General features: G+C 44.0%; 1 protein-coding gene across 9 annotated transcripts in view; it reads left to right on the top strand.

Moving 5' to 3' along the window:
* KIAA1217 (KIAA1217 ortholog) overlaps positions 1-20,249 on the top strand; it is a 570,030-nt gene that overhangs the window by 485,492 nt on the left and 64,289 nt on the right. The window lies entirely within an intron of this gene.

Here is a 20,249-nt window from a genome sequence, read left to right as displayed (position 1 = left end):
TGCAAAACCATCGAGTTTTAAGCGAATTCCTAAAGTGCCCCGTGCAATGTGCCTGGCATAATACGTCACTTCCAGGTGATGACATCATGTTGTGCATGCTGTGCACATATGAGAAAAAGTCCCCCACCAACAGCCACAGGGGACTTGGCAACCCTAGAGTATGACTCCTGTAACATAGGGTTGATGGAAGCATTTTTGGGGGGGGGGGGGATTTCTTTTATTTTCTTTATTTATATCCCACCCTCCCCACAAGGTAGGCTCAGGGTAGCTTATAGGTCACATAATATCATGATGAGAAACAGAAGATAAGGGTTTAAAAATCCGGGCATTTAAAATTCAAGTTCCATACTTAAAACTATAGTGCAAAGTTACCACAGTAATAACACAGATAGAAACCTTCTGAGCAGTGTCATGGGATGTTGAGCTACTAACCACTAGGCTGAGCTGACAGCAGGAGAGGCCAAAAGATGGAGATTTGGGCGTCCACTGCCTCAACTGAAAGCCCAGCAGAACAGCTCCAGGCCCTGAGGAATTGCAATAGATCCCGCAAGACTCTGATCTCAGATGGGAGCTTGTTCCACCAGGCTGACCCTGGCCCTAGTTGAGGCTAGTTGGATGTCCTTCAGGCACAGAATAACCAGGTGTTGATTGATTGAGCATAAATCTCTGTGGGGCACATATGGGAAGAGATGGTCCCTGAGATATGCAGGTCCCTGGCTGCATAGGGCTTTAAAAGTCAGTACTAGAACTTTGAACTGGATCTGATACTCTGTAGGCAGCCAGTGCAGTTGAAGGAGCAATGGCTGAATGTAAGCCTGCACAGACATTACCGTCAGCACAAGTGCTGCTGCATTGTGCGCCAGCTTCAGTTTCTGGGTCAGGTTCAAGGGCAGCCCCACATAGAGCAAGGCACAGTAATCAGCCTTGGAAGTAACCATTGCATAGATGACTACAGCTAGGTCCTGGGAAGTGAAATAGGGAACCAGTTACTTGACCAGCCGAAGATGATAAGAGGCTGATCTTGCAACGGTGGTAACCTGGGCCTCCATAGTAAGCCAGAGATCCTGGATAACCCCTAGGGCCTCCACCCTCACTACTGGTACCAAAGGTACCCTGTCAAAGGTTGGGAGTCGGATTCCCAATCCCAAATCACCACAACACAGGTACAGGATGTGTACTTAGATGGACACATGACATCAAAGAGGCCAAATCTAAGCTTTTCAATCCTCTGAGGTTTTCCTGTCATGCCTGCATGCTGGATTAGGAGATTGCACATTGATTTAGCCACAACTGCATGTAGAACATCTGTTTCAACATTTCCAGTCGGGAGAGTTTATTGTTGTACCCACATGTGCTGCCCATATGAATTTCTCCATGGCTGCACTGAGATATGACATGCAGGAAAAGCATTGTTCTCCTGCATTTTCCCGGGGGTGGGGGGGAGGAGTATGTTCATCTCCACACACCCTGCCTTCTGTGCCCAACAGGATCTCAAGCTTTATTATGTGTTATTTTCTAGGCACTTACAAGTTTAAAATCTTAATTCAGATTTTGTTTGCTTCTCACCCTGGAGAGTTCACACGCAAATTTGTACTTGCGGGTGGTTGACTGTAAATTTCACAGCTTTTTAACTTCTCGCTCACCACACAAAAGATTCACTCACTAGGCTCTGGATTTTATTTAATTCTTGAGACAACAATTGCCTGTATACCAAACCAGCTTGATTCCTTGCTGATGTCATATTTATGTTAACAGTGCAAATGCTAGTTTGGAACTATATGGACCTGAATTGTGGGAAAATATAAGTTCAAATTTCTTTTTGAATGTAAATCTTGCTGAGAAGTTTCAGGCAGTCTGACAAGGCAGGCTCTAGTTGATTAAAAAATGTGTGCTATAATAAAGTTAACAACATTTGTATGCCTCCTTTCTGCCTAGTCAAGACCCCCAAGGCAGCTACATCTTGTCAGTCCTTAAGACTCCTCTTTATTTTTACCTCACAGAGTTGCTGTGAAAGATAAAATAGGGTTATATCCCATATGGCATTTGGTTCCTTGTAGGAAGGTTGGGATACAAACATGTTAAATAAAGGTTTGACTTAACCTAGTAACCTTTTGCAGAATAAATGTGAATGAACACATGGAGATAAAGAGACTGGAGAATTGAACAGAGGAGAAAATAGGTGCTTCTTTCCTCCTCTGCTGACAGGTGGGATGGGTAGTGGAGATGAGAGACACTTGGCTTTTGTCAGGACATTTCAAGAAGTCATCATGTTGATCTGGAGGAAGAAAATGGCTTCTATTTTGAGACAAACAGAAAAAAGTAAATACATATTGATTGAACTTTTAGGACCTACTTCAGCACCTAGTGATTGGTATCTCTGGTTGTTGTCCTGAAATGGCAGCCACTGTTCACAGGAACAGCAAATACCAGATGCTTGCAATTGTTGTTATCTTATATCCTACTAACATATTTAAAGAAACACAGGACTGTACCTGTGGTGGTCACCATGTTGAGTTCTCCCCTTCCATTATGTGTAAATACAATGTAATATTGTGTCCTGTTGTAATTACACTGTATTTTCACATTACGTGTTGTCACTGGTTGAGGTGGTAAAACATTTGATGTATTAGCATCTGATTCAAGCCATACATCAAACTAAGGATAGGATAACTTGAGGTGTGGCTGCCATTTTGGAGGTCAGGCCATTCCCTATAATATGTGTTTTTCTGAAAATCTCCCTATCCTACCCTTACTCCTCTAATTAACAAATGTACAGTTGTTATCAGGCTCATTTATCTGCTTGTTTCTTTTAGAATTTATCTTCTGCCTTTCACCTTACTTACAGCCTCCTGTTTAGCCCTTGGGTCATGTAAACAAACCTGGGAATGAAGTGAGTTTACAAGCTCATTTACCACCCCTGCTCCTAAAGATGGCAATGCCCCTACTCATGGCTGGTTGGAATCCTCTATTCTTACTCACAAGTGTGCACATACATTTTGTACCCCAGATTATTTACTACATTCTTTGTTCTTGAAACAGGATGTCAAGGTGACAGTAGACCTGGGCACTGAGACACAGTCTTCTTGCTTAAACAATGGTTGTTTTTCTTTAAAATTGATGTTTGAATTCGGTGTTGACACTACACTGCTGACACATTCCTCCCCATCCATTATCTAAACTGGCTGGCCACCCCCACAGTAGATTGTATAGTGTACTTGTTGAATAGTTTTGCAGCAGTTCCTAAACTCTGCCTCCCAGAACACAGAATTTTGCCTGCTCCTTGAGTCATAAAAGTTTTGTCTCTTCACCCAGCTCTAGGAGCTTTTAGGAAGTGCTAGATGTTATGGGGAGGGAAGGCAGCATGGTATAGCCTCATCTTGGCAGATCTCAAAAGCGAAACAGGGCCAGTATTTCAAGGGGAATCCAGCAAGAAAGACTCTGCAGAGGAATGTATCTGAAGAAGTGTGCCTCCACACCAAAGTTTATACCCAGAATTAAACTTTGGTGAAGGGGTTTCCACTGGACTCAAACTTTGTTCTGTTGCAGGAGTGTCAAACATGCAGACTGGAGGCCGAATCAGAAGCGCCTCATAATCTGAATAAACACTTTTTTGATAATGCTCTATATCAGGGGTGGCCAAACTGTGGCTCTTTCACATGTATTGTGTGGCTCTCAAAGCCCCGCCATCCTGTCAGCCAGCTTGGAGAAGGCATTTCTCTCTTTAAATCACTTATCTGAGTCAAGCCAGTTGATGGCTTGGAGAATGTAGTTAAAGTTAAAGTTGCTTTCTTTCCACATTTCCCTCCCTCCTCCTTCCCCCATTTATTTGCCTCTCTCCCTCCCTTCTTGTCTTGCAGCTCTCAAGCATCTGATATTCATGTCTTGCAGCTTTCAAACATCTGATGTGTATTCTATGTGTCCATTACATTAAGCAAGTTTGGCCACCATGCTCTATATGGTTGCCAATACAGAATTTGGAAATTCATGGAGATTTGAGGCTGGAGCCTGTAGAGGGTGGAGTTTGGGGAGTGAAGGGACCTCAGCGGGTGTAATGACAAAAAGTCCATCCTCCAAATCAATCATTGACTCCAGGGGAACTGATCTCTGTAGTCTGGAGATTCCAGGAGAATGCCAGACCCACCTGGAGGTTGAGAACCTTAGGAAACCTGGCAGAGTTCAGGGCCTCTGCATATCTTTTTCCAGCCCTGCTTCCTGCCCCTTTCCAGAGTTGCTCTCTTCATCTTTGACTGGGATAAAGCGACATGATTATTTTTGTTAATGGCTTATCTGTTTTCCCTTTGTAATAAGCTGCAAACATTCTCTTTTCTGTCTGTAGGGCTTTCCAGTTAATAAAAAGAAAATCAGAGCGTTGCGCTGTTCTGACAACGGCATATATATTTTTTAAACACAGCAAATTGTAGAAATAGTAGAAGAGAATAATTAGTTCCAAACTGCAATGCTTCAAGGAAAGTAATGAAGATATTGCAGAGGAAGGACAAAATGAGGCCAGCAATATGAAGTGTTTGGTGTAGAATTCACTATCTGATTTATCTGGACAATCTTTCGTGACTGGTAGCCCATTCCTCACAAAGCCTGAGGTATTGGTAACCCTTCAGAACGGTGCCCTACCCTGCCATTTGCTGCCTCTGTGCGTGTCAATGTGGAGGACACAGAGGGAGAAGGCCTTATTTTCAGTATTAGTGTGTTCAAAACTAGTTAATAGGAACGAATTAAATTCCGGATATTGCAGGGCAAGATAGACAGGGCTTGAGGGCTCCTGATAAAGTAATTAAAATGGCGGGTGATGCTTGAATGGTTTGTATGTATTATCAAAACTGTTGAGATTGAATTACAGCTGCAGCAGCCACCATCAATTCATGCATTATTTATACCACTGTGTCATAATATGTTTTTAAAGACAACAAAATGAGATTAATTCTGTAAATGGTATTTTTAAAAAATCTGTCTGAACGTCAGCCTTAGAACTCATTTTGGATGGGGCTTTCAGCGTTGTGAGCTTGTGAAAGTATGCCTCGGTTTGAGCAAACAGAGTTTATCTTTCCTGACACTGATTGACTGTAGCGAGCACCATCCTGACTGGGGAGAAGTACTGGCACCAAAATTCAATAATACCATCATTTGGGTTGAAAATCATGATTCCATCACCTCTCAATATTGCCCCCAAACATCTGGCACCCTCCTGGAACATTGCAGTGCTTTAATCACATACACTGTGTATTCATCTAGGCAGGTCTTAGTTTTTTCACATCACCACAGTGATTATTGACATAGGATTGAATATTGCAAAGGAAGCCACATAGGCCCTGAACGCAAGAGCCATTGGGGCAGGAACCCTAGGCTTGCCAATTCCAGGTTGCTAAATTCCTTAAAATTTGGGGATGGAGCCTGCTTCAGATATGGGGGAGGAGCTTAGCAGAGATGGATGTCCACCCTCTGAAGCTGCCATTTTATCCAGGGGAACTGATTTCTTTTGTGTGGAAAGCAGTTCTAATTTCAAGGAGATCCCCAGGCCTCACCTGGAGGGAACATAAAAGTATTACTTCATTGCTGTGTTTCAAGACTGCTGTGTACAAGAAATATTGGACAGAGTGGATTTTCTACCATCATATGGACTCTTCAGGAAAATTGGACCGAGATTTCCTTTGAAGTTGAGGGGCTTTGAAATTCTGAAATATTTCAGGACTCTTTGCCTTTAAATGGTTCGTTTTTGTCCTTCTGTTGCACTTTAGATTGGTGTTTTGGATGTCAGGATATGATATTGGAAATAATTTGTTATAAGAGTGTTATTTAGTATTAATAAGTATTTTCTATTTCTTGTCTATATGTTTCCTTCTTTGTGAGGCTGGTTATCATGGAACTGTTTGGTTTTTTCCAGTCACCTGGAAGTTGGCAACCCGAGGAAGGACAGATTTCATTAGTAGACTCCATTCATGCAGACATTTATTCATATAGGCATCAATTTATATTCAGTCTGCTACATGTGATCAGCAAGGGTGTACTAGCCAACATTACAGCAATGAAATAGGACAGATTTACCTCACTCCCCACATCTAAAATCTCTGACTGCAATTTTATGCATGCACACTCATGCCTGCACACATACCCTATTGCATATTGCTGAAGGCTTTCTCTCTTCTGCATTGCTTTACTTTGCAGCAGCATAGCCACCATGGATTTAAAAGTCAAGAGAGTGCTTGTTCTTTGGTTATCAATCTACCATATTTTTCGCTCCATAAGATGCACTTCCCCCCCCCCCAAAAAAAGGTGGAGCAAATACTGCAAAAAAGTGTGCACGTTGGGGACCTTAATGATGCCATGGGGAAGCCTGCAGCCAGATCTGAAAGCAAGGACTACATGGAAGGAGAGCGGGTCCAGGCAGGAAACTTACAATTCCATGGTGGCAGCGTGGAGAAGCGGGTCCCGGCCAAGAAGGAGGAGATCGTACAGAGGAGGAGGGAAGGCTGCAAGTGAGGAGTGAGTGCTGTTGCTGGCTGTGTTATTGCCGTGCTGATTGGAGAAGAGTTTGTGTTATTGCCGCGCTGATTGGAAAAGAGTGCTGTTTCTGGCTGTGTTATTGCTGCGTTGATTGGAGAAGAGTGCTGTTGCTGGCTGTGTTATTGCCGCGCTGATTGGAGAAGAGTTTGCGTTTCCTAGTAGACAGCAGGGACAGCAGTGCGCATGCGCATTACTCTCCATTCAACGGCTGGGCTTGTCTGAGGTACTATGAATGCTGCCTGCCGGGGGCACATTTCATTAAAAAAAATAAACTTTATCACTCATTAAATCTTGATTACACTATTTGGTTCAGAATATTTTTTTTTCCTGCTTTCCTCCTCTACAAACTAGGTGCGTCTTATAGTCAGGTGCATCTTACGGAGCGAAAAATACGGTATTTTGAAAATAGTCATATCTTCCTACTGTATGCTGTAGATAACTGATTTAATGTAGAGCTGAGTTAAACCTTAGCCTGGATAAGACTATAGGGTTGGATCCTGTGAATTCCCTTCTACTCAGCTGGATCATATGACTCTCTCGGTACAACCTTTAAGAGAGAAATATGTACTCTGACATTTTTTGATGAAGAAAGGCTTCCTTTGATGAGAGAAAATCTTTGTTGAAGGAAATCTTTCTCTGTTAGATGAAGTCTGGGAAGAAAGGAATCATAGAGTTCAGCCCTTAGTGTTAATGTGCACTGAAAACAACAGTTATCAGTTCAAATTTATCTATCTAATTCATCCATTTATCCAATCAAGAGATTTAACTTCTAGAAATTCTGAGGTTGGAAACTGAAACCTAACAAATGACAAAAACAGCTCCAGGAAACCAATCTAAGAAAATTTTAACAAGGTGGAAAATTGGGTCAGTGATTGACCAGGCACCAGAAAATTGGGACCATCCATACTCAGTGGAGACCAGAAGAATTCATGGAAGGGTGTTTGAGCCTGCCATTCACCTCTTGCCGTCACTACAGCCCCGTATAGGATGAGGCCTATAGCAGCCCTTAGTGGTTATCAGATGAAGTATTCCTTTCTGTTCCATTTTTTGTTGTTCAAATCTGTCTGCTGGTATTTGAAAGCTTGACCCACATATCCTGACATGGAGGTCTGATCTGATTTGACCTGACATAGCCTGACCCCTCTTCTGTGCTAGGGCAAAATCACACTGATTGAGGATAGTGGCAGATGAACTCGCGTTGCCACGGTAACAGCAGCACACATGCCAGCATTTGGGGATTGTGTTGCTGACCCTTTTGCCACTCCTCTGCTAGAACATGAGGCAGCTGCTCCTCACGACCCGCAGCAAACAATTAGAGGCGATGCTTTGTGTAGCCACTTTGTATAGACTCATTTGAGGGGAGGGGAAATGAAGGGAAACAACATTGGTGTGTCTGCTGCTGAAGAGATGACTATGATTCTCCTGGTTCAGAATATTTGTTTAGGTTTTGTTGCTTTTATATCCTGCCTTTCTTCCATCATACAACTCAAGGTTAGAACTCCCAAGAGGTTTCCCAACCACTGACTACCAAACCCAGATCTTCAGCAAGATCGCTGTATCTTGGGACATCCAAACATGCCCTGGGCCCTCAGAATGCCCTGTAGAGACTCTGGCCTGGCCACTGTTACAGCCTGCTTGGAGACACCACTATTGTGGAACTGTGTGGTTTTCCTCACAGTTTGTAGCCAGCCTGAGGGCCCAAAACAGAGCCTCCTACTAGTTGACGCCAGTAAGTGAACAAACCTGACTTGTTGTCTTGATAAGAGATGAGGCATGTACAGTTTACTGACTGAAATTCAGTCGGTGTGTGTTCATATCTTTACATATTAAAATAATTATATGCCACCTTGCTTTACAACTAACAAACCTGAGGTGGTTTACAACAATAAATAATAGTTTTAAAAAACTTTAAGTTTAAAACTTGAGACTTGTAGTTGTCTGCTTAAAAGATCATATCAGTTGAGTCATCTGATTAGCTTAAACTAAAGGTTGTCTTAAGAAGGATCACTTGCTGCATCCTACAGGAAAAAAACAGAAAATAATCGAATGGACCAAATTTCCCTTGGCAGCTCTTTGGGGCTGTCATTGTAAACCCTGAGAAAAGTCACTGCCATCTTCAACCTCCTAGAGGAAAGGATGGAAAGGAGGAACTTGCACAAAGATGGGGGGCCCTCAAGCCACTTAGACTAGTCCAGAAACAAATCAGCAGCCATTGCAAATAGGCAGCCAATGCTCTGGATTTGGTATAAAATACTGGTCATGTTGTCTTAGAAGGCGTGTCTCTATATTCTGAACCAGCTGTAGTTTCTGGGTTGTCTTTAGGGGAAGCCCCGTATTCAGCACTTTGTAGTAGGTTTTATTGCTTTTACGGTATATCCTGCCTTTCTATTGATATTGCAGCATGGCAAGGTTGGTTGAGTGTCGTCAAGGGGTCAGATTATAAACCAAGTTCAAGTGAACAAAGGCTCTCCTAGCAACATTTGAGCTATTTCTACATCAACTGGGCCAGGTTTAACAGGACCCCGAACTGTTTACTTGGTCTACCGATGATAGTGTTGCCCCATACAATGTTGGTATGACAGATCCCCTCAAACTATCAGCCTTCCCATCCAGCATCACCTTGGCCTTGTCTACATTCAGATTCAGCTCGTCTTTCGTTAGCCATTTAATCACAGCATCCAGGCAATGCTCCAATCAGATACAGCAGATTCTGGTTGCTTAGTTAATGAAATATAGAGCTGGGTGTCATCAGCATATTGAAGCTACTCTACCCCAAATCTCTGTACAGTCTCATTGGAAGGTTTAACATATGCATTAAATATAATGGGTGATAGGATTATCCCCTGGGGCACCCTGCATTTCAGCTCCCAGAGAGCCACCTTAGTATGTCCAATTGCCATTCTCAGAGTCTGAAACAACAGAAAAGATTGAAACCACTGGAGTACTGTATCCTTCAAACAGATCTCGTACACAGACAAAATCAAATAGTCTACTATGACCAAACTGCTGTCAATTCTAGCAAAATCGGTAGAGGTATTCTTCCATCCATTTGTCAATGGAGACTGTCATCCAAGTCTACTAATTCTACCTGTGTTCCAAAACCAAGCCTGAAGCCACATTGAAATAGGACAAGGGTGGATATGTCATCCAGGAGTACCTGAAGTTGCTTTGCCATTACCACCCACCTAATTGTAATTTGGACACTGGTGTATAACTATATCAGGATCATAACTGGGGAAATAAGCATTCTGTGACAGAAGTATTCTTCAGTATCTTAGGAAATGTGCCCTCTGTCTGAGATCAATTTATGATTATTAATGGCAAGATCTTACAAGCCACAAGGGACAAGGATCCAAATGGTCTTCAGAACCCCAAGAATCCTGTCTAAATCTGTCAGGAGCAGTCTGAATCTATCCATTATAACTTTATTTAAATAGTGCTACCCACACCTGTTGGATTGATTTCCCAATACAATTAGTTTTAACTCCAATATTAAAGAAGTCAACACATTTTTAAAGCAACAAAAGAACCAAATCTGAATCCAACTTTTCCCTCACACTCTTGTCAGAGTACCATTCTACTTTCTTTCCTCTGTCAGTGCAAAGAGGTTTTCTTGCTGGCATGGCTGGTTGTAATGTATGGAAGTCAGAGACATTCAGATGGCAACATGCTTTATTAGCGAGTACATCACAAAAAAACCATGGCGGGGCCAGGTCCCCTGCTATATACATTTCCCGGAACAACCTTCTTCCTGGTCAGGTCCAATCCTGGCCAGTTAAACTTCCCGCTGCTGATCATCAGAGGCAGGCTGCATTCGTCCCTTCCAGGCACCGCCCACAGGTGCGCTGTGCTGTACTTTCTGGGACGAACGCCGGACACAACACTCCTCCCCCCCTAATTCAAGATACATAGTCTTTCAAATGAGTGGGCAGTTGCTGCTCTCTGAGCGACTGTCGAGGTTCAATCTGGGGAGCTGGGGCTACTGCCTGGGGTTCTGTAACCACTGGTTCCCTGCTTTGGGTCGTGGTCGACAGAGCGTTGTCTCAAGCCTGCGGGGGTATCTATCCCGCCCTGTACTGCTCCGCCAGCGAACCCGGCGAGCTCGGCAGGGTTGCTTCTTGCAGCAACCCCGTTCTCTCCCCATTCCCCACTCCCCCTGGCCCTGCCAGTTCCTCCAGCAGGGTGCGGCAGTGGAGTTGGTCTATGTGTCTGCGGAGGAGCTGCCCCCCTTCCAACAAGACCTTGTATGAGCAGGACTCGGTGAGCCGCAGCACCCGAGCTGGTATCCACTCTCGCAAAGTTCTTATCATAGAATGGATCCCCTGGAAAGAACCGCCTAGTGGCCTCCCTGGTCTCGAGGGATCTGCGGAGGTTGGGGGCCCGTTTGGGGTGTAACCTATTGAGCCGGGTGGCTTACGCCCGTAGCCGGGTTGGGGTTGATCCTGTTCCCAAACAGGAAGGCAGACAGTCGGTGGTCCCAACCCCCTTGGACTATGCGACCCAGGGCCTCCTTGGTTGTGCGAATCATGCGCTCTGCTTGGCCATTAGTGGCCGGGTGAAAGGGAGCAGACCGTATGTGGCAGATGAGGTACCTATTTAGGAATTCCTGGAACTCCCGGAAGGTAAATGCAGTGCCGTTGTCCATCGCTACAGTGTCAGGGATTCCATGGGTGCAAAAAACCCTCCATAAGGCTCAGACTGCGGCCGCAGTGGAGATGGAAGCAACTGGGATGACCTCCAGCCACTTTGTGTAAGCATCCACCAAGATAAAGAATATTTGCCCCTGGTATGGCCCCGCAAAGTCTAAGTGTAGCCAGGACCATGGCACCTGATTGGATTCCCAGCGGTGAACAGGGGTGCCGGGTAGATTTGACCAGGACTCTTGGAAGGCCAGGCACCTCCTAACCCACCCCTCTATCTCTTCATCCATTCCTGGCCACCATACATAGCTCCTGGCCAGAGCTTTCATACACACTATCCCCGGGTGCGTCTTGCGCAAGGCTTTGAGCACTTGCTTCCGGAGTAGGGGAGGGACCACCACCCTGCTGCCCCAAAGAATACACCCTTTGTGTAAGGAGAGTTCTTCCCAGCAGGAAACAAATGGTCTGAATTCAGCATCCAATTTGCCTGTGGGCCAACCCCTCCCCACCCAGTCTGAAATTTGTGCAAGGATGCGGTCTCTGCCCGTGGACCTGGCTAACTCCACTGCGTGGAGGGGCCACTCCAGTAGAGACTCCAGAAGCATCACATGGTGAGCCGGGGTCGGATCAGGGTCCATCTCCGGTAGCGGAAGGTGAATGAGGGCATCTGTGTGGCCCATTGCCTTGCCGGGGCAGTAGACAAGCTTGTAGGTGTATGAGTTGAGGAACTCGTTCCACCACAGAACCCTCTGCAGCAGGATCTGCGGTGTCTGGCGGTCTGGGGTGAGTAGGCCAAACAATGGCTTGTGGTCTGTGGCAATCGTGAAGCGCCTACCATACAGGTAGTCATTAAATTTGTATACGCTCGCCACGATTGCCAATGCCTCCTTATCTATTTGTGCGTAGTTGTGCTCAGTCTGGGTCAACGTGTGAGAGTAATAAGCCACGGGGACCTCTCTACCGTCCAGGAGTTGGTGGCCCAGGAAGGCGCCCACTCCATAAGGGGAAGCATCGCATGCTAAAATCACGGGGAGGGACTCGTCAAAATGGTGGAGTACCTCATTTGAAAGCAAGATGTCCTTGACTGCCTGGAAGGCCACGGCCTGCTTTTTTCCCCAGATCCATGGGGCGCCCTTATCTAGGAGTCTGTGTAGGGGTTCGGCCAGGGTTGCTTTGTGGGGCAAGAATGAGTGGTAAAAGTTCAGGAGCCCCCAAAAACTTTGTAGCTCTGCTTTGCACATGGGGGCCTGGGCCTGTACTATCGCCCTGGTCTTGTTGGCCGTTGGGTGAATTCCTGCGGCGTCCACCGCAAACCCCAAGAACTCCACCCTTGGCACCCCAAGTGAGCACTTCTCCTGCTTCACCTTGAGACCCGCATTCTGGAAACAGCGGAGCACCTCTCGAAGGTGGCGGCAGAACTCGTCGGCATCGGGTGCCGCTATCAAAACATCATTGGGAATCCCTTTAAGGAGAGAGTCCATTAAGCTTTGGAAAATTCCCAGAGCCACGCTGATCCCAAATTGTAGCCTCCACACCTTGAAAGCACCCCAATACGTAATGATGGTCTGGACCACAGCCGTTTGCTCATCCACCAGAAGTTGTTGGTATGTTTGGGCCAAATCCAACTTCCTGAAAATCTTTGAACTGGCCAGGGAGGTGAAGACATGGCTGACCACCGAGATGGGGTATGGGTGGTCCTGTAGTGCTTTATTAATTGTGCATTTGTAGTCTGCACAGATGCGCACGTCCCCGTTCGGCTTGACTGGGGTGACTATGGGGATTTCCCAAGTGGCATGAGAGTTGGGCTCTAGCACCCCCTGGGCCACGAGGCGGTCCAGTTTGGCTTCGATTTTTGGCTTAAGTGCAAACGGAACCCGCCAAGCCTTCAGCCTTAAGGGCCTAACTGTGGGGTCCAGCTGCAACCCGTGTACGTTCCCAGAGCCCCTGTGAATACTTCTGGGAACTCCCAGCACACTTGGTCAAAATTGTGGGCCTGTATGTGGTCCGCCCCTACAATTTTGATGCCCAGGGGCTTAAACCAAGCGAATCCCAATAGGGTGGTGAGCTGGCGCTTTACCACAAGTATGTCCAGGGCCCCTTTAAATGAACTCCACCCTAATTCTGGCCCACCCCATAATCTGCACTGGCTTCTTTTGAAAGTCCCGCAATATGAACTCCGTGGGCCACAGGGCCAACTGGTTGTGGGGGCAGAGTTTACTGAGGGTCTCCTCTGAAATAATGGAGATGGAGAATCCTGTGTCCAATTCCGTCAGGCAGGGACTCCCCTCAATCAAGACCTGCACTTTGACCTTGTCGGGGGTGTCCTGGGGCAAGTTCATTACCTGGATGCTGTTTGCATCCGTCGTGTGTGCGTCTGTCGCGTCGTGGTGTGTGGACTGAGGCCACCTGTTGGTTCTGACCCTGTAAACTCGGGCGGTGGCCCACTTTTCCACAGCTTCTGCAGTCTGCGTTACGGTAGGGACTCATGTGGGTCCCCACAGCTGGCACACTTGGTGCTTGGCTTCTCCGCAGCCCGTGGTCGGTTTGGTGTTTTCAGCCTGCTGCATGGCTGGTGGCGAAGCTGGTGTGCCCCATCCTTGTCGCAACTGTCTGACATCGAGGCAGTGGCGGCCTGGTGTGCGGAAGGGCTGGTGTGCATCTGTTCGAAGGTGGTTGCCTGTCGGAGCACTTTCGTGAGGTCAATGTCTTTGTTCTTGTATGCTAGCAACTTTTGGCACATTTTCTCCTCCCGGACACCAACTGTGCTATTTCAAACAATTTATTAGTAACATATGGTAACATAGTCAGTTTCTTACATCATTAATAACTACTTTCCCCCTCTATCCCATATATTACTTTCTACCCATCCCTCCCCCCGTTACTTGACCCCCCTCCGGTGTACTAAACTTTGGTGTACTGAGCCTGCTTCGGCGGGTAGGGCGGGGTATAAATAAAAACTTATTATTAAACTTAAAATATTAATATTAAAGGTACCCTTACTTATTAAGAACCAAAATTAAAATCCTCCTCCCTCTTATACTTAGTCATTATCAAAAATTGTCCAATGTCCTTTTATTTTCCACTCTTTTTCTACGTAACTTCTGAACTTTTTCCACTCCATCTTAAATACTTCCAAATCATAGTCTCTTAAGGTTCTTGTTAACTTGTCCATTTCACTCCATGTCATAACTTTTATAATCCAATCCCATTTCTCTGGTATTTTTTTCTTGCTTCTACAACTGCGCATACAATGTCCTAGCAGCTGAGAGCAAGTACCAGATTAAAGTTCTATCTTCTTTTGGAAATTTTTCCATTTGAATCCCAACATAAAAGTCTCTGCAACTTTATTAAATTCGTATCCCAAGATCTTAGATATCTCTTGTTGAATCATTTGCCAATAATTCTTCGCTCTTTCACAAGTCCACCACATATGGTAGAAAGAACTTTCACGTTTTTTACATTTCTAACACCTTTCTGACATCTTATTGTTCATCTTTGCCAACTTTTTAGAAGTCATATACCATCTGTATATCATCTTAAAACAGTTCTCTTTGATACTCTGACATGTTGAGAGTTTCATAGAGTTCTTCCACAGATATTCCCACGTATCCATCTGTATTTCTTTATTTACATTAATTGCCCACTTAATCATTTGTGATTTCACTACTTCATCTTCCGTAGACCATTTTAAAAGTAACTTATAAATTTTCGAGATTAATTTTTCATTATCTCCAAACAGAACTTTTTCCATTTCTGTTTGTTCTCGTCTTATTCCATCAGTTTTGAGATCACTTTCCACCAAACTCTTTATTTGTTGCATTTGAAACCAATCATATTTATAGTTCGATTCCTCAGCAGTTTTGAACTCTATTTTACCGCTTTGTATTTTTAATAGTTGACTGCATGACATCCATTTTCTCTCTCCTGAAACAGATGTTATTCTTATTACTTCTGCTGGAGCTATCCATAGTGGTTTTCTCTCATCACCATATTTCATATATTTCATCCAGATACTTAACAAATTATTTCTTATGTAATGGTGAGAGAAAAGACCATCCATCTTTTTCTTCCCATAGTACATATAAGCGTGCCAGCCAAATTTATTTCCAGAACCTTCCAACATTAAAAGTTTTTTATTCAATAGCGTCATCCATTCTTTTATCCACACTAAACAAACTGCTTCATGGTATAGTCTTAGATCTGGTAACTGGAATCCTCCTTTTTCTTTAGCGTCTATTAAAACTTTCATTTTGATCCTTGGTTTCTTCCCAGCCCATACAAATTCTGAAATCTTCCTTTGCCATTTATTAAACTGTTTTCTGTCTTTCACAATCGGAATAGTTTGGAATAAATATATTATTCTCAGTAAAATGTTCATCTTAATTGCAGCTATTCTTCCAAGCAATGACAAATTAAGCTTGTTCCACTTTATCATATCTTCATCCATTTTACGCCATAACTTTTCATAGTTATTTTTAAACAAGTCAATATTCTTCATTGTTATTTCCACACCCCAATATTTCACTTTAGAAGTAACTTCACATCCTGTTAGTCTCTGCAGTTCCTTTTGTTTATTCACTTGCATATTTTTACATAAAAGTTTTGATTTTTCTTTATTCATATAAAATCCCGCCAATTCTCCAAAATTTTGTATTTTAGCCAATAACAAAGGTGTTACGTGTAGGATTTTCATTTATAAACATTATATCGTCTGCATACGCTCTATATTTATAAGTAAATCCTTTAATTCTCGTTCCTTCTATTTCTTCATCATCTTGTATTTGCATCAATAAGATTTCAAGAGTCATTATAAACAACAATGGCAAAAGCGGACAACTTTGTCTTGTACCTTTACTAATTATCATTTCATCTGTAAGATCTGCATTTATACATAACCTTGCACGTTGTTCAGTATATAATCCCGGACACCAACTGTGAATCAGTCCAGCAGGATCTCTTCCAGGTCACCCGTGAAATCGCATCTCAGGGCTAAGCCACGGAGCTCAGCAAGATACTCGGCGGTGGACTCAGCTTGTCTCTGCTGTCTCGTGTAATGTACGGAAGCCTGCGTGGGAGACAGGATGGCTGTGGCGCCATGTGGTATGGAAGTTGGAGACGTTCAGATGACAACATGCTTTATTAGCAAGTACATCACACAAAAAACATGGCGGGGCCGGGTCCCCTGTTATATACATTTCCCAGAACAACCTTCTTCCTGGTCAGGTCCAATCCTGGCCAGTTAAACTTCCCGCCGCTGATCGTCATAGGCAGGCTGTGTTCATCCCTTCCAGGCACCGCCCACAGGTGCACTGTGCTGTACTTTCCGGGATGAACGCCGGACACAACACTGGTCTTCCTGATTTGTTCTTTTTTGCCAGAATAGAGAAATGGTGTCTAGTCTTGATCCCCATCTGGTATGCCTCAGATTGCTAGTTCCACGTACTGGAGCCCCAACACTTACCCACTCCTTGTCCCTACTTTTGACAATGGATATTATAACCAGTCCAGTAACTGTTCCCACTGAGCTCCAGGGCTGAGCCATTTAATTCTTGCTCCCAGAAACTGTTTACACAACTATAAGACTGAGAGTGTGCCTTCCTTTCAATAGGAAAGCTTTTGTTAATCTTGGGGCTCATCAGATGAAAGGCATAGGAGAACAGGGCCTCCAAGAAAGCAAGGACTCTACACAAAAAGTGCCCAAATATTAGTGCTTCCAAGCTCTTTTTCATGTTTGATTGGTTCAAGATGGCCCGTTTCAACATTTTCCAAGGCTGGAAACATTGGAATTTCACCAGGAGCTCTGGGAGGATGGAACAAGGTTGCAAGTCATTTGCTAATGCTTGTCCAGATACTTCATACTGGTGGTCAAGAGACAAGAGGTGGTAAGTCTGGGCAGGAGGAGGACATGGTTTTGAATCTGAATAGACCTGATCCTACCATTATTGGAGGCAGGGGGGGCGGGAAATTCAGTTAAGCATAGAAGGCAGTTGGAAGGGAAAGCAGCATGATATAACCCAGTCTCAGATCTCAGAAGCTAAGCAGGTCAGTACTTTGAAGGGAAGACTGCAGGGAAGACTCTGCAGAGGAAGGCAATGGAAATCCACCTCTGCATCTCACTTAGCTTGAAAGCCCCTTGTAGGGGGTCACCATAATTCAGCTGTGACTTGATAGCACTTTATACAGAAAGAGAGAGAGAGAAAGCAGTTGCCACTTCATCAAATATCAGATAGTGCACTAGCCAGGGGAAGCTTTTTCTCCCATAATACCAGAATTCAGGGGCACCCACTGAAACTGATGGGCAATAGATACAGGATGGACAAAAGGAGGTACTTCCTTACTCATTGAGCAGTTAAATTTGGGAAATAACTGTTACTATAGATAGTGATGGCTGTGAACATAGAAAGATTTAAAAGAGGGTTACAGTTTCATGGAAGATAAGTCCATCAATGACTACCGTTCTAGCCACAATGAAGCATATTCAGGGGCAGTTAACTGCTGAAACCCAGTGCTAGGAGGCAACTGCAGGTGGGTTGCCCCATTCACTGGCCTTCGAGGGCAACTTGTTTGCTACTGTGTGAAACAGGATGTTGAGACTAGATGGGCCACTGGGCTGATGCAACAGGGCTCTTCTTATGTTCTTATGAATTAAGGTGGCATGATAGCTCCCTCAGGAAGATGCCTCTCCTTTAGAGTCATATGATAGCGTCACACATACATACCCCTCAGTTATACCAGTATTTAATCTCTGTGATTAAAAAAAGAGAGGATTAATTTTAGAAATTATTTTATGCTGGGGTCTCCAACAGGTGACTCATGAGCTACCATTTGCTCTCCAGCTACTGCAGAATAGCTGATGTATCCCCAAAAGACGCAGGAAAAGATGGTAGAAAGATCTGTCCTTACATTTTGGTGCTCTTCTTTGTCAGTGTTCTGTTTCTAGGATAGAACTCTCCTAAGACTTGGTAATTGGATGAAAAAGGGAAGTAGCTTGGGATGTTTTTCATTATTCAGAAGTAGCTCTCATTAAGGAAAAGGTTAGTGAGCCCTGTTGTATGCTAGAAAAGCTCATTCACTTTTTATCTTGCTTTAGCCTTGTCCCTTTACTCTTAAGGAATCCATAAACTCCTGATTGTAATGACAAGTAGGCAGTGTAAAACAAACAATGGAGATAAGTAAATGGAGCAAACCTGTTGCCCTGGGTGTTGTTACAAAAAAAACAATTATGCCAACCCACGAAAACAGAAGAATAGCGATGCCAGGACAGCTGCTAGTCCATCTGGTTCAGCATTCCATGATTGTGGCCAGCCTGATTCCTAATCAGGGCATGAGCGAGATACCTGTCCCAGAGTTAACCTCAACCACCTATGTAGACTTTGAAAAGAGAGGTTTTGATTTTGAGCATCAGTAGTTATTAGCCAGAGATACAGGTGCCTGTTTTAATAATAAGTAACTTTTTAAAGCCAGTTACACTTATAGTCGAGGAGCCCCATGGTGCAGAGTGGTAAGCTGCAATACTGCGGTCCAAGGTCTCCTCACGACCTGAGTTCAATCCCAGAGGAAGTTGGGTTCAGGTAGCCGGCTCAAGGTTGACTCAGCCTTCCATCCTCTTGAGGTCAGTAAAATGAGTACCCAGCTTGCTGGGGGAGAAGTGTAGGTGACTGGGGAAGGCAATGACAAACCATCCCACAAAAAGTTTGCCGTGAAAACATCATGTTGCGACATCACCCCAGAGTCAGAAACAACTGGTGCTTGCACAGGGGACTACCTTTACCTTTACACTTATAGTCACACCTTGTGGGAATGAGTTTCATCAGCTGATTCTGTTACATTGTAAAAATATGCATATGTCAGTGTATGTGTGTGACAAGCAGTAATTAACTGAGACTCTGTTGTGATGCACTGTCCACTCAAGCATGGAGGTAACTAACAGCATCCTTTTCTTTAAGATGGGGTGATTGGTTGTGCAGTGTTATATCTCCTCTCTCACCAGACTAGAGAAATGCATTCCAATCCTCCATTCCAAATTACATTACATTTTACTATTCATTGCATTACATTACAATCAATATTCCAATCTACCATTCTAATGACAATAAAAATCCAATGAAATAAAGAGGATATATGGCCCTTCTTGGTAAGAATACAGATGTAAGGACTAAAGGAGATTAGCATATGTAGTGAGATAAGAAACCAATACCACTGTTCAGTCCTGGGGCTTTTTTGTTTTGTTTTGCTCTAAGTGTTGTAATAACTTTGTCAATTTAAGAATTCTTAATCATGAAACTGAGAAACCTGTAGGAGAACACTTCAACCTTCCAGGACATTCAGTGGGTGACCTCAAGGTAGAAGTTTTATTGCAAAGGAACTTCAAGAACGGACTGAAAAGGGAACTTGCTGAATTAGAAGTTATTGGAATCTCAGCATTCCACAATTAAGAAGGGTACATTTCCACATCAATCCCCAATTTTATGTTTCCCCCCAGAATTATATCCAAACAAATGGTGACTATATAAACTAAGCTTGTTGTTCCTGTTCGGTCCTTGCATCTCTCAGACACCTTCATTATATTGTATGCTAGTTTGCTGTCACCCTTTACCTTTCTGTATGGACTGGTAGCTTCCATTTCAATGCATCTGAAGATGTGTGCGTGCACACAAAAGCTTATAACCTGAATAAAACTTTGTTGGTCTTAAAGGTGCCCCTGAACTCAAATCTTGCTCTGTAGTTTCAGACCAACATGGCTACCTACCTGAGTGTATGTGTATGTATTTGCACAGCAAGGACTTTCCTTACAGAGGAAGAGGGTGACTCAGCTATTGTTTGAAATAAATGTGTTAACGCTTGCTTTTTTATTTTACTTTTTTTCCCCAACCCAGCTTAATTGCTTGTGTAATGTTCTGCAGATAGCAGTGGAATTGATTTATGACGGCTGCCCAAAGTTCAGCCTGGCAAAGCAGCTAAGGTAACTAGTTAATTAGTAGACAGGGCCTCTACTTTGCGGCAGGAGATGTTTCCCCACTTCATGAGTTGCAAGCAAACCAGGCTGTTCTGGTTTTGAAAGCTCTTCTGATAAAATGGGTGGCGAGGTTTTTC

This window comes from Heteronotia binoei, chromosome 10 (assembly GCF_032191835.1).
Source record: "Heteronotia binoei isolate CCM8104 ecotype False Entrance Well chromosome 10, APGP_CSIRO_Hbin_v1, whole genome shotgun sequence".
Classification (NCBI taxonomy): Eukaryota; Metazoa; Chordata; class Lepidosauria; order Squamata; family Gekkonidae; genus Heteronotia; species Heteronotia binoei.
Note: the sequence above shows the minus strand (reverse complement) of the source record. Positions and strands in the feature narration are given on the sequence as shown.